Below are 14,475 nucleotides of genomic sequence, written 5' to 3'. Positions count from 1 at the left end.
TCAGTCTCTCTCTCCTGAGGTTCCGTGATTCTGAACCCATTCAATAGAGGTCGTCGTATTGTGACGATTTTGGTATCAGCGGACCGCAAATAACGAGTGCGGTATGCACGAGTGTTTTCGTCATGTTCGATTGATGGATTCACTGCGTATTCAGGGATTTCGTTCTGAACCTCCGGGTTCCATTTTGTGTACGGCAGCCATTTTGTGGTTGCCCTCACATAGGCCGATGACTACGGCCGAGCGAGTCTTTGGGACACGTACACCTTTAGCTGACTTCTGTGTGACCTGAACAAACTGACTCCCTTGCCCGAAGCTGACCTTGTTGAGCCAGTTCCTTGTTAGGCAGCTGGTCAGATAGAGATCAAAGAGCAGGACATTGCTGAGTTTATGGCACATGCACGCACCCTTCTATCTTGCTTCTCATCTGTTTCTGTTCCTTCTTTTATGACCTATTTATGGTCTGGGTTGAGGTTCTTTTATTATGGGTTTGTCCGGCCTGTCCGAGCAAGAATGTTGGTTTTTGCCTTGTCATTGATGGCGGGTTGGACAACTGAAAGTGGGCTTGTCGTTATGCGATACCTTTTGAAATGTCACTGTGTGATTGGACAGTTCGTAAATAATTGATGCTATTCAGGAATGTGATTTTTGGCATAAAAGATGATGTCTCGCAATACTAAAGTTGTGCAGTCTCTAGCGAACCACCCATGTTGTGCTTCGTAGACTTCTGTTCCTGGTTGTAGCCAATAAATTTGATCTTTGACGTCACCGAGAAGTATCCCGTGTCTCTGTATGCCAAGACAGGTGAACTCGAAGACATTGGGCGTTTCCCCTGGCGCCGCTGGGTTTAAATCTAGGTTCTTCACTCCCGGTAAACAGCTGCCTTAAACATGCATCGGCGGGGTGGAGGTTAACACGGAACTGGCGCAAACTAGACAACGCCAAGCTGAGGGACGCACTGAATAAGACTTTAGCCCTGAGACCCTTGTCCAAGGATCCGGACTAGAATATGAAGCACTCTCCCATCAGTTGATGCTAGCTATTGACAATGTTGTTCCTGCCTGGAGGGCAAGGATAATACATAGTATGAAGGGAGCCCCTTGGTACACACATGAGCTCAGAGGGGAAAAACAAGTTCTCCGCCAACATGAGCGATTATGGTAGAAATCCCTCGACCCAGCATCCAAGGAGATATATACAGTAAAACTGGCTCTCTATAAAGCCTCTCTCATTAAAACTAAATCCGCATACTATGAAGCTAGGATTAGTGGGGCAATAGATACGCAAACAGAGACTTTCACTGTTCTCAAGAAGTTGCGTCGGCTGACCGAGCAAAGGCCAATTTACCAGCCAAGCCGACTGTGATAAAATACAGGATTTCTTCCTAACTAAGGTTGAAGACATTGTCTCTGTTATTAATAACATGCACATTACCCCCTGTCCCCTGTCCCCTGTCGGCTGAGGAGGATCCCTCTGATCTACAAGGCATCTCTCTCTATTGGTTCCCTGCACTTGAACCACAGAATTTAGCTCACATCGTGGCCAAGGTGAAATCAGGGTCACCAGAGGACCCCTGCCTCCGAAGCTGTTTAAAACAATTATCCCTCTGGTTGAGGCTGAGGTGTTGTCCGTATTGAATCTCTCCTTGACAACAGGAACGGTACCACAGAGATTCAAGGAAGCTATAGTGATCTCACTTGAAGAAAGCAGGGGCAGATATTAGGAATCTGAAAAACTTTTGCCCCATATCCCGACTTCTGTTCCTGGCTAAGGTGCTCGAACAACATGTACTTAGAGTTCTTTCTTCCTATGTTGAACAACATCGATTGCTACATAATTGTCAAGCCTGGTTTAGGGCTCATAATAGCACTGAGTTAGTGATGCTCTCAGTACTGGATGATCTGCGTCTTACAGCTGACAAGAAGACCCCCTCAGCACTAATCCTACTTGATCTCTCCGCCGCCTTTGATACCGTGAACCATGGGCAGTTACTCACTCGTATCCGGCGGCTGGTAGTCACTGGGACAGTCTTCCAGTGGATCACCTCCTTTTTGGAGGATCGATGTCAGAAGGTCCAATTAGGAGACCACATGTCTAGGCAGGTCGCTCTTCGCTGGGGGGTTCCGCAGGGTTTGGCATTGTCCCCCCTGCTTTTTAACATTTACCTTCAACCCCTGATTGAGGCCTTAGCAAAAGCAGACTGCCGGGTGTTCAACTATGCGGACCATACCCAGTTAATTGTGCGTATCGATAACTACCCTGAGTCACAGCGTAACGTCCAGAATATTCTCTGGTACACCATGAACTGGATGACCGCTAACTCTTTGAAAGTGAATCCTGACAAAACCGAAGTCCTAGTTCTCTCCTCTGGAGCTTCCCCCTGATCCAACCTTTTCTGGCCCCAAGAGCTGGGCACTACTCCAACTCCTATGCCAGCCGTAAAGAGTTTGGGCGTTAGGCTAGACACTGGACTGACTTTAAAGACCCAGGTGTCTGCTGTAATGGGAAGCTGCATCGAGTTGATGCGACAACTCAGGAAATTATCAATCTTGTTGTCTCCCGCCACCATGCAGTCGGTGGTGACTGCATCACCATAATCGAGAGGGGATAAAATTAATGCAGTCTACATTGGTCTCTCTGGTAAACTCCCAGGGAAGCTCCAAGTGGTCATAAACGATGCAGCTAGGCTGATTTAGAAACTGCTCCGAAGAGTGCATGCCACCCCTTTGCTGCATCAGTTGCACCGATACCCATTAAACAAAGGGTAAGCTTCAAGGGTCTGTGCATTGCACATAAATCCCTGCATGGTGATGCACTCAAATACATCATAGATCGCTTGAAGCTCTATGAGCATGGACATCATCTTCGCTCATCACAGGCTAGTCTCTTCACCTGCCCTCGCTTCAATAGAGCCACCTTTGGAGGGCGGTTTTTTCAGTCATCATCCCCCAGATTTGGAACAAGTTACCGGATGGTATGCGTAAGGAAGCCAGATTGCTTCCGTTCCGGAAGAAACTCAAGACGATGCGTTCACAGAGGTGTTTGGCCATGCTTATACTGCTCGATGTTGAGTTCAGCCACGCAAAAGAATTATGGTCAGTCTGATCTATGACACAGTGCTTAGAGACCTTTGATGATTAGCGCTTTATAAATGAAACTTAACATTAACGTTAACTTGTATGATGTATTGTCTCTGTCTTTGATGTAACGTTCTATGACAAACTGCACTGGATAAAACGCAAGTTAGTAAGTACCATTAAATCATTTTTGATTGTATTTATTCATACAGACAGCTACAACTGGTCTTCATACAGTGCAAGCACACCTCTTACATAGGGAGAAATAAAAAACAACCTCCAAATCAATGTTTCTCGAGAGTACTTGTGAAATGATATACTGTCTGCCTTTGTTTCCTTCCATTGCATTGGCATCTAGATGTTAGAGCCAAGATGGCTCCCAGCCAGGATGATACTCGAACAAAAGAAGTGATGACAGCTCTTTAAATCAGGCCTTTGATTTAGACCCAGCTGGAAGTGAAAAGAAGAAAGCAGCCAGCATGTTGCTGGTCTGAACAGAAAGCAGACAACCTGCAGGCGCTGCTGCATTGTGTCCCAGTCTCGGAAAATGAAACCAGGGAAAGAAAACTCAGCATATTTACTGGATCGGACGATCCTAGATCCAGGTCAGGAATAGCTGTTGGAACCGGGATCTGGCAGGATCCCCCATATTTCCTGTACGGCCAGGAACATGCCTTTATTTGTCCTGTGTTCCTCCGCTTCCCCTGGGTCTGTGGAGACCCGAGACACAGCAGCTGTCTGTTATGTTGTGAATATGTAATACACCTTTAACTTTGCACATTCCACATTCTATGGAACTTTCAGCCAGATTCATCAAGCGTATTGCGCTCGCAAAAGGGCCAGATTCTGAGAATCTGGCCTTTTGCGAGTGCATTTTTTGCAATTGGGATTCATCATCCCAAATGCAAAAATCGCTAATAAATAATTCGAAAATTTGTGAGGATTAGCATTTAAGGAATCTCTATTAGAGATTCCTTAAATGCTATTCATGAAACATTTAAAAATTGCGAATTCGCAATTTTGGAGCGCTATTTACCACGAAGTCAAACCTCGTGGTAAATAGCGAAAAACGTAGAAAAATGCATTTAAATGCATTTTTCTAAGTTGCATGTTACACACACACATGTCCTTTGGACATGTGTGTGCACAACATCAGTGTAAATTCACATTTCAGGGGTGCTACAGGGTGTCCTTTGGACACCCCTGGCACCCTTGAAATCGCATCCTTATTTGCGATTACCAAATTGCTAATCGCAAATAAGGAATAACTCCCCATTCATTCCCATGGGCCTTTAGGCCTTTAGGCCCATAGGAATGAATAGGGAGTTATTCCTTATTTGCGATTAGCAATTTGCTAATCGCAAATAAGGAGGCTGTAGGAATCGCAATTTATTTTGCGATTTCTATATGAATCCCGATTTGCAAGTCCTTAATAGCGATTCCTTAATAATCGCTATTAAGGACTCGCAAATCGGGACTTTGATGAATCTAGCTGTTTGTGTACTGTGTTCCAATTTACTTTAACCTACATTGAAGTGTTCATCTTCAATTCTACACTGTCCCATGGCTGCTGGTCTCACACGCTCTCTACTGCCCTTGCTGGGCGTTCACAAACTCAAGGGAAGCGGGAGAACAGGGAAGTGCACCAGGGCCGGACTGGGAACCACAACCGGCCCTGGCAAAGTGCTCGGCCGCCCCCCCCCACACCCCACTGGGGCGAAGGGTTGTGGGTGCAGCCGAGCTCTTTGCCGGGACCGGTTTTCTGCCGATTTTGCAACAGGGTAGATTTTACAGCAATGCTGCAAAAACGGCCCTGTAACAAAAACGGCCCCCAGGGGCCTAAAACCGGCTCCCACCCGTGCGGCGCACCGGGGGATTGCCCGGTGCCCGCTATGGCCAGTCCGGGCCTGAAGTGCACTGACTGCAAAAGCGGCCATATTCCTCCGCCAACGCGGTCTCTGAAGACCCACATTCAAAGGGAAAAGCATGCCGTGCTGACCAGCAGCTCTCAAAAAGCTGCTATCAGTCAGCATTGCTTTGAGCAGGGAGGTTATGGCCAGGGCTTTAAGTGGGATGGGATGAAACAAGGAAAGGCCCCTAAAATGTGCCTGGCCTATACGATTAGCGGCATGGCTTATAAACACAAAAACTGAATTTCTTTGATTCCCATAGTGTGCCACGCAACCGTTATTTTGGTTTCCACACTGAACTTTTTGTAATTGCCGATAACAACTAACATAGATCTAAAACCACCCAGGACTATTTGATTTGTCAGCGGTGGTTAGCTTTTTCAGATAAATGAGTAACAACAATGATTTTGTAATAAATAAATCATATTTAAATTCTGAAATTGTGAGACTGTGAATTAAACTTTACTGAGGCCTGTGAAAGGGGTAGAAGTCTTCAGAGTGTCTCAATCACTCCAGCTATGTTTACTTCATGTTAGACAAGTACATCCTTTTCTCTTTACATCATCTTACACCTCATCTCTTTCCTCTTCAGCACTCTCTTCTGAATGCACTTCCTCACTTCTCCTCCAGCACCCCGTAAACACGCAACGCACCTGCTCACCTGTACGCACTGCCTTTTCTTTTATTTATTTATTTATTTATGTCAAGAGTTTTATATAACGCTGCTGGACCCTGGAGTATCAGAGCGCTTTACAACAGAGTTAAACACAATACGAATAAATATCAGTATATGCAGAGTTAGAAAACGGGATACAATATTGAAGAAGGTATATGATAAGGGGGGAGTAGGAGACAGGTAAAAATTAGAATTAAAAACAGGCGAAACAATTAACAGGGGAGAAGAAGAAGAATTCTGACAGGGTGGGGGGAGGGTATAAGAGTAGAGAGAGTGGACATGCTAGGTGCCCCAATATTTGTTGTGGAGAAGTAGTTTGAGTCTTTGTCAATATTTTAGGTTTAAAGCATTTTATTAAGACAAAAAATAGGAGGCAAGTGAACATGAGGGGTAGGGTTACATACAATCAGGTGAGAAAAGCTGAGCATAAGTGTATGAGTGCGATGGTGGACAAAGCTACTGCAAAAAATCAAAACAATGGCGAATGATAAAAGCTGAGTACAGTCGACACCCTCAAGCAGACCAGAAAAGGAAAAGCAATAATGCAGGAGACCAACCCCACCACCCCCAGAACCCCCCCCCAAACAACCCAACTCACCCCAACACCCCCCGCCTCCCCCGTCCAATACTCAGCTGATAACACAACCTGCCCTCCCGCCACGCCCCCCTCCCCGTGAGCCCAGATCTTGTGTCTCCTTAGTCGGTTGGAATCACCGGCGGTGTTAATCTCAGAAGTCTGAGGTATCTCGGGCAAGTGAGTTCCCTGAATTCAGTAGTCAGAAGTGCGTGGAAGGGTTGCCATAGCTCATCAAATTGGTCCACGTCCCCCGCCACCATAAGCGTTAATTTCTCCATACCTAGCACGTGCCAAAGCCTGTGCAGCCAGCCTGTGATGGAGGGGACCGTGGTGGTATGCCAGTGGATCAAGATGTTCTGAATCGCTGAACCCAGCGCTATCGCAATTTGCCTGCCCCTACGGGACTTCAGCGGGTACATCAGGCCATTAGGAAGGCCTAGCAATACATACGCCGGGAAGCGCGGCAATTCAGTTGCAAAATGAACATCAATCTCGTCAAGAACTTCCTTCCAGTAAGCTTCTAACAAAGGACAATCCCAAAGTATATGTGTAAGGGTCCCCACCCGACCACAACCCCTCCAGCATGCCTTCTCAATATGCCTGTTCATTTCGTGTAGCCTCTCCGGGGTGTAATACCAATACGTAGACACCTTGGTGAGTGTTTCCGTGAGGCCTGTATGATATGCAGAGTGTCTCGCACGGTGCGCAATTTGATCCCATTCCTTATGGCTAAGCGTCCTTCCCAGTTCTCTATTCCAACGTTCCCTGCCCGGATTATAGAAGTGAAACGGATGGGGCTGTAGGAATTTATAACGATCAGTGATCAGCTTAGCGTCAGAGGCGCGTGTCACCAACCACCGTTCGTATGGCGTTATCTGGCGATCAGCAGTGTCCCGCACCTGGGGTTGTAGCGCCCAGTGCCTGACCTGCATATATCTCAGCCTGTCCGACTCAGACAAATGGAACTCCTGTTTCAGTTGCTGAAAGGGGACTACCCCCTCCGGCCCATAGATCTGGAAGAGCGCTCGGCAGCCCGCCGCCCTCCAGTGAGAGAAAGCTCCTGGCTCCATCCCGGGGGAGAAGTCAGGATTGTCCGCTATCGGTGTGAAGGGTGAGGGGAACGTAGTGAGTTCACGAACCTCGCTGACTGTGTCCCATACCCTTAAGGGAACTCGCGTAACGAAGGAAGCGTAGAGATTACGGGGGCGGTGAGCCCGGCGCATGAATGGAACCTCCTGGAGGGTGCGCACCGCCACTGCCTGGTCCTGAAAAAGCCAATGCTTGTCGGATTCCCACCTGCTCCACTCCACTAGGTAGCGCAACTGCGCCGCCTGGAAGTATTTCCGGAGGTCCGGGATGCCAAGGCCCCCTGCCTCCGGAGCCAGCGTGGAGAGAACCCTCTTCATCCTCGGTTTGCGGCCTTGCCAGACGAAGCGCGCGATGTCAGCTTGTGTCTGTCTAATCCAGCCCACGGGATGCTGGAGCGGCAAGGCTCGGAAGAGGTATAGAATCTGGGGCAGAACCGTCATCTTGACCGCAGCAATTCTGCCGAGCCAAGACAATAGGCTCTTACTCCAGCGGCCCAGTTCCTCCCTGATTTTCCTGCTGAGAGAGGCGTAGTTGGCCGTTACCATCGCTGGCAACGTTGGCGCTAGCAGAATCCCCAGGTACGGCACCAGAGAAGACGACCACTGCATGGGAAAAAGCCGCTGCAGATCTCGTCTAGTATCTGCGGCCAGGGACACATCCAAAGCCACCGACTTGCCCATGTTCATCTTAAAACCAGCCACTTTCGAAAAAGCGTCTAGTTCATGAATGCAAGCCGGGAGGGCCCGTCTAGGATCGTCCAGAGTTAACAGGACGTCGTCTGCATAAAGACTGACCGTGTGGATATACTGCCCCATCTTGATCCCGACCGCATCTGGGTTCTGACGAATTCTCTGGGCAAACGGCTCCATGTAAAGAGCAAAGAGGAGTGGGGAAAGCGGGCACTCCTGCCTAGTGCCCCGTTCGATCGCAAAGCTACGGGAGCTGCACCCATTGACTCTTACTGTCGCCGACGGGTGCTTGTAGCAGTTGAAGACCATCGAGCAGAATTTGTCTCCAATACCCAGTTTCCGGAGCACCTGCTCGAGATAAGGCCAGTGAACCCGGTCGAATGCCTTCTCAGCATCCACCGCCAGCAGCATCCGCTCGCCCGGGATCCGCGAGGCCTTCTCCAGAATGTGAGCCACTCTCTTGGTGTTATCGACCGTCTGTCTGCCAGGCACAAAGCCAGCTTGATCAGCCTCAACCAGGCCCGGCAGATGCAGGGCCAGCCTAGACGCTAAAATCCCCGTGTACAATTTTAGGTCGACATTCAGGAGTGAGATAGGCCTGTACGAGCCGCATAGGGCCCGGTCCGTCCCAGGTTTCGGGATCACTGATACCGTTGCTCTTAACAGGTCCGGTGGGATGGCTCCCGGCTCCGAAAAGGAGTTAAACAGGCGGGTGAGAATAGGGGCCACGACCGGGCAAAAGGTTTTATAGAACAAGGACGTGTAACCGTCCGGGCCTGGAGCTTTCCCGTGTTTGAGCCTCGCTATCGCCGATACCACCTCCTCTACGTGGATGCTACGCTCGAGGTGTTCCGCCTGAGCAGAGTCCAGCGCCGGAAGGGTCACTGACTCCAAATAGTCCGAGGCATCCTGCGTCGAGGGGGGTTCCCCCGCGTATAACGCTTCATAGAAACTACAGAACGTTTCTGCCACCGCGGCGTCATCAGAGACCGCCACCCCGTCAGCACCGAGTAGCTCCTTCACCACGTTACGTTGGTGCGCGATACGAAGCCTATTTGCCAAGAGTTTGCCACACCTATCCCCTCCTGTATAAAACGCATGATTTAGACGCAGCGCAGCGTATTCCGCTCTATCCATGTCCAACGCCGACAGGAGCTTCCTAGCAGCCTTCAGCTGCCTCCAAACCCTTGGAGCTCCGGTACGGCGATGGACCTGTTCCAATTCCCGGACCTGGGCAGTCAACTCCTCCTTCTTGCGCTGTCTCTCCCTATTCTCTGCGGAGGAGATGGATATGAATTCCCCCCTAAGAACCGCCTTCAGTGCCGCCCACTGTGTCGCTGGCGAGGTGTCCGAGTTATCATTGTGTGCCTGGTATTCCCGAATCGCTTCCTCAATATGCTTCACCACCGTTTTTTTATGTAGGAGGGTGTGCCTGAGGCGTCACACCCCCCGGGAGGGGGAGGCCGTCAGCAATGCAAATGAGCCCACGACCGGCGCATGGTCAGATAGCGAAAGGACCCCAATGTCCGCCGCCGTAGCAGCGGCACGCATCGGCCCACTAACCAATAAGTAGTCCAGCCGTGCGTAGGTCCGGTGCGCATGGGAATAGTAGGAGTAGTCCCTGTCTGTGGGGTGGAGGGTGCGCCAAAGATCATGCAAATCCATGTCAGTGATTCGGGCCTTCCCAGCCTGTGAAAGTTCCCCAGTCTGCGGGTATCGCTGCGCTGATCTGTCTAGTGTAGAATCAAAGACAATATTCAAATCACCCCCCAGTATGATATGGCGATCGGGGGAGGCAGTCACATCTACCAGCACGGAGTCCAGAAAGCGCTCTTGGTGGTCATTTGGGCTATATAAGGAGCCAATAGTGAACGTCGTGTTCCCCAGGCGGAGGCGGTATGCCAATAGCCTCCCCTTCTGTTCCGCAAATTTGTACAATACCTCCCCCCTGAAGGAACTCGCTAGCAGGATGGCTACCCCCGCGGTCTTAGATGCAGCAGAGGAAAAAAACTGAGTTGGGAACTTAGCAGAGCGCATCCTATGACAATCCCGTGATAGTAAATGGGTTTCCTGCAGAAGGCATATATCGGCCTGTGTCCCCTCCAGCAGAGATAAGATCGCCCTTCGCTTCACAGGATTATTCAGACCCTTAACATTAAGGGTCACTACCTTCAGTGACGACATATCCCTGGGAAACCGGAAACGCCAAGCCACGGGCAGACTATAAGCGAAAGGGGGCACGGACCAGCAGCGCAGGACAAGCAAAATAGAGCCAAGCAATAACATTTGAGACATTGGACGGTACCCCCTCAACCCCTGAACAATTCCCAACCCCCCCCAAAACAGACCCATGGCAACTAGCCAACTCCCCACCCATGCACAAACAACCCATTGTCCCAGTCAAGTCCCAAAACGGACAAGTCCGTGGAAAGTAGCAAAACTGGACGTCCAGCAACTTGTTCTCCCCGCCTACCCCCCGACCCTCCCTCCAGCCCCCAAACCTGGCACTGAAGAAGCTATGTCCATCTCCCCCGGAGTGAGTTTACGCCGTCAAGGCAACACCGTTCGTGGCAACCGAGTCCCTGGCCGCTTCCCTCAGTGCGCTGGCCATGTCTGCCCTGATAGTGGGCGAGTCCGGCCGTCCAGCACTCGCCGCCGACCTCCTCCTCGCTGATCGCCGCCGTCCTCCTCTATCCGAACGCCTCCAGCTCGGTGTTGCTTCTCCTTCTTCCGCGGCCGTGAGGCCCAGGACACCGCAGACATCTTGCAAGGAACGCAGCTGGTGGAGCACTCCGTTCCAGCGGAATATCAGGTGAAAGGGATGCCCCCAAGAGTACGGCGTCTCATGCTCTCGCAGGAAATCTGTTGCAATTTTGAAGGACCTGCGCTTCTGTAGCGTGATAGCGGACAGGTCCTGATACAGTGACACAGGGCAATCGCGGAAGGTCAATGGTTGCTTTCTGCGGGCTTCGGCCATGATGCGCTCCTTCACCGGGAAATCCGGGAGGTAGGCCAAGATGTCCGGTGGAGGTGCCGTCGACTGTCGCTGTCGGCCGACTCTGTGGGCTCTGTCGATTCGGATCAGGAAATCCGCGGGTTCCCCCAGAATCTCTCGAAACAAGTCCTTCAGGTAGCCCGTCAGATCTGTCCCCTCATCCGCGGACGGCACACCCCGAACTCGGATGTTGTTCCTTCTCGACCTGTTCTCCAGTTCCTCATTGTGCGCTTGGAGTTCGACATGTTGCTCCCTGAGGCGGAGAACGTCTTGCTGCAAATGGACAATCTCTTCGTCCCTTCGTTGAGCCGCCGCCTCCGCCGCCTCCATCCGTTCACTCAGGCCCTCCACCTCTCTACGGACCTCGCGCACTTCGCTGGCCACCTCCTGCTTCAGCGTCTGGAAGTCGGCCTTAAGCGAGCTGAACAGATCCTCCATGAAGGACCTCGTGACGGGGGGCTCGCCTCCAGTCGGGTCCGCCGCAGCCCTCGAAGAGCTCGGGGACGGTTGCGCCCTGTCCCGCTGCTGCTGGGCCCTGCCAAGCATGTCTGGCAGGGTGCGGTCCCCTTTCCTTGATCCTCGGTTCCCCGACATCCATGCCCCGTAAGCCGCCACACTCCACTCAGTCGGGAAATGCGAGCTCAGGTCACTAGCAGCAGGCCTCGGTTCCGATGAGTCACCAACAGCCGGCAGAGCGCCGCCAGGGGGAATACCCATGATAGTAGGGACACCAAGGGATCTGCGCCACAGAGGACAAAATGGCGGGCCAGTCCTGTCGTAGAAGGCAACTCACAGCCCAGCCTGAAGTCAGACGCTGGCCCCCACCAGGGGGACCCAGGCTGCAACGTCCCTCAGATAGGAAGAGCTTTGCTGGGTCAGGGGTGCAGGAGTCGTCCCCGGGCGACACTTTAGGAGGGCTTCGTCACCGTCGCCTGGAAGACAAGATGGCGGGTGGGCGTAGCCGGGTAGATCGTCCGAGCCCGGCGGCGCCACCAAAGTCGCACCGGGAAACAGTGTCACTGATAGGAGTCCCAGCCAAGGCCGACCGGCCAACGAAGAGAAACAATAAACCTGGCCTCAGACTCTGAGCAGTGTCTCCAACATTGCTACGGGCCGGGGTTCGTTCAATGTAGTAAGCCACCGCTGCAGACCCAGGGGCCACCACAATCACACAACAGGGTCCACTCTTTGCAGCAGCCCGTGGCAGCTAGCCTCCGTCGTTCCCAATCGGGCACCGTCTGATGCGGGCACCCAAGCGAAGTCCATGCCAGGCCACCAGTTATCAGCACCAGGATCGTCCAAGCCACCAGGCCAGCGCTCCGCCCCCGAAGCGCTCCGCAGTTCGTTTATCGTCTCTAAGCGTGCCTCCGCCGGATCGTTCGGGGCCAAAGTTGCATCAATATGTGCCCCAGGGTCTCCGCCACTCGTCCCTCGGTCGCTGAGCTTCAGCGGGGGGAGAGAAGCTGACGAAAAAGGGCTCGGGCCTAGTCGGGCCGCAGGAGCTGCGGGAAGAAGTGTCTGCTCACCCGGCCATCTTGGCCACGCCCCTCAATATTTTAACTACTGTGTACCCCTTCATACACATCTGCACAGAATCACAATTACAACTGAAATACATGACCATTTCTCAGTGCGCTCTGCAGAGAGGCCATGGATTGGATGGTCATGTATTCTGAACACCTTTTTGACCCACTGATAGGCACTGTGTGAAACATCTACTGCCTTCAGTTTAAACTCCAGAGCTCTCAATCATGTCCATGTATAATCACCTGGGTGACCCAGTTCATAGTATGCACTATTCAAGAGTAATATGCTACATGAAAAAACATACAGAAACACAACATCCTGGAAATATTTGACACTCTTATGGAAGGCAAGTTTAAGTAAAACATGTGAAATGTAAACAGGAACTAAATTGCTGACATGGATTACATTTTTTACATTCCTTGTTCAGAGATCAATCGGTGTTTTTGCAAATTTCCAGCCCCATCACCGCCGGGGATGCCTGGCTGCCCCTTGGGGATGCCCAGTAAAGGGACCATCTCACAGGGAAAGCAAGGACAGGTTCCCCAGTGGTACAGTGCTGGGACGCTCCAGGGTAACCACGCGCTCTATAAATCCAACATTCATTCATTCATTCATTCATTAAAGTTATTAACATGACTACAGGGTCTAATAGGGAATCATTTCAATGTCTGTTTTTAATTACTAACGGGGCTGAGTCCCAGTGAGAACCGGCCCACTTAAAGCCCTAGGTAGAGCTAGGAAAAATGGTGATGAAAGTGGGTGGCTGGATGCCAGGCATTTTTTTTCAAATCTGGGCAGGAGAGGGGCAATTCTGGATGTTGTTGCGGTGAGTGTCACAGGGCAGGTATCTTTTTGCCAATTTGGGCAGGTGGGGAATGTAGCATGAGGCAGGAAGTTTATTTCAAGCTTGTTGACACTAAAAGTAAAGAGGGTGGTGGCGATAGGTTACTGGAGAGCTAATATTTTTTTCATACTAATCTCAAATGGTTGCCAGGCACGTGGGCGCTCTCCTCAATGTGTCTGGGTAATCTGCTGTAATATCCAAACCACAGTTCAGTGCTCGGGCAAGAGTTGGCCACCTCGAGACCCTAATTTAACCCAAAGGGGTTTAAAATATACATAAATTGTCCTGAGCCCTCAAATTAACATAAATTGAATTTACTAATAGAGTTGTGTTGTTTCCGCTGTATTTCATTGGATCCACAAATATTTGATTGAGTCTATATTTCTTTTTATCAGTTAATGCAGAGGGGTAAAGCTTCTTAGTCACCACTGAAGGCATCTACACTCAAAACCCCCAACACATCTTTTGTCTTAAGGGACAATCGCCTCCAACTTACTTCCCCAGGGCTCAAAATAAATAAAAACGCATCAGATACTGATCAAGAACAAATGATCATCAATTACTTCTTAATCTTATTTCTTATTGTTGGGGTTTAAAATTGGGATATACATTTACATTTCTGTAAACTGATTTTAGTGAAGCCCCAAATTGCTATCCCTTGGATCAGTCTGCAGTCTCTTAAAATATGTTTTGGGAGAGAGATGTCCAGGAGTGGGCAAATGCAGAAGAGATTAGAATGAACATGGTTAGGACAGATGACTGAAGATTAAAAAGATTGGTACGAAATGATCAATGTATGGATAGGTGATGGAGAAAATAATTTGGAGAGCCACCAAAAGTGATGACGATGGCACTGCACAAGAGAGGTTTATCTTCTACAGGGCTTGTTTTCTATAACTTCTATACCATTGATATGACTTGCGATGATTGTCATTGACCACTATGGGCCCGATTCACAAAGGTAAACTTAGACGTTCGGTTAAACTTAGACAAAATGTCTAAGTTTACGACTTTGGAAATTCACAGAGGGCATTTAAAAATACTATTTTTATGTCTGCACTCAGGCGAGTTTAACCCTCAAGACGGAAATAATT

This window comes from Lissotriton vulgaris, chromosome 7, assembly GCF_964263255.1.
Source record: "Lissotriton vulgaris chromosome 7, aLisVul1.2, whole genome shotgun sequence".
NCBI lineage: Eukaryota > Metazoa > Chordata > Amphibia > Caudata > Salamandridae > Lissotriton > Lissotriton vulgaris.
Note: the sequence above shows the minus strand (reverse complement) of the source record.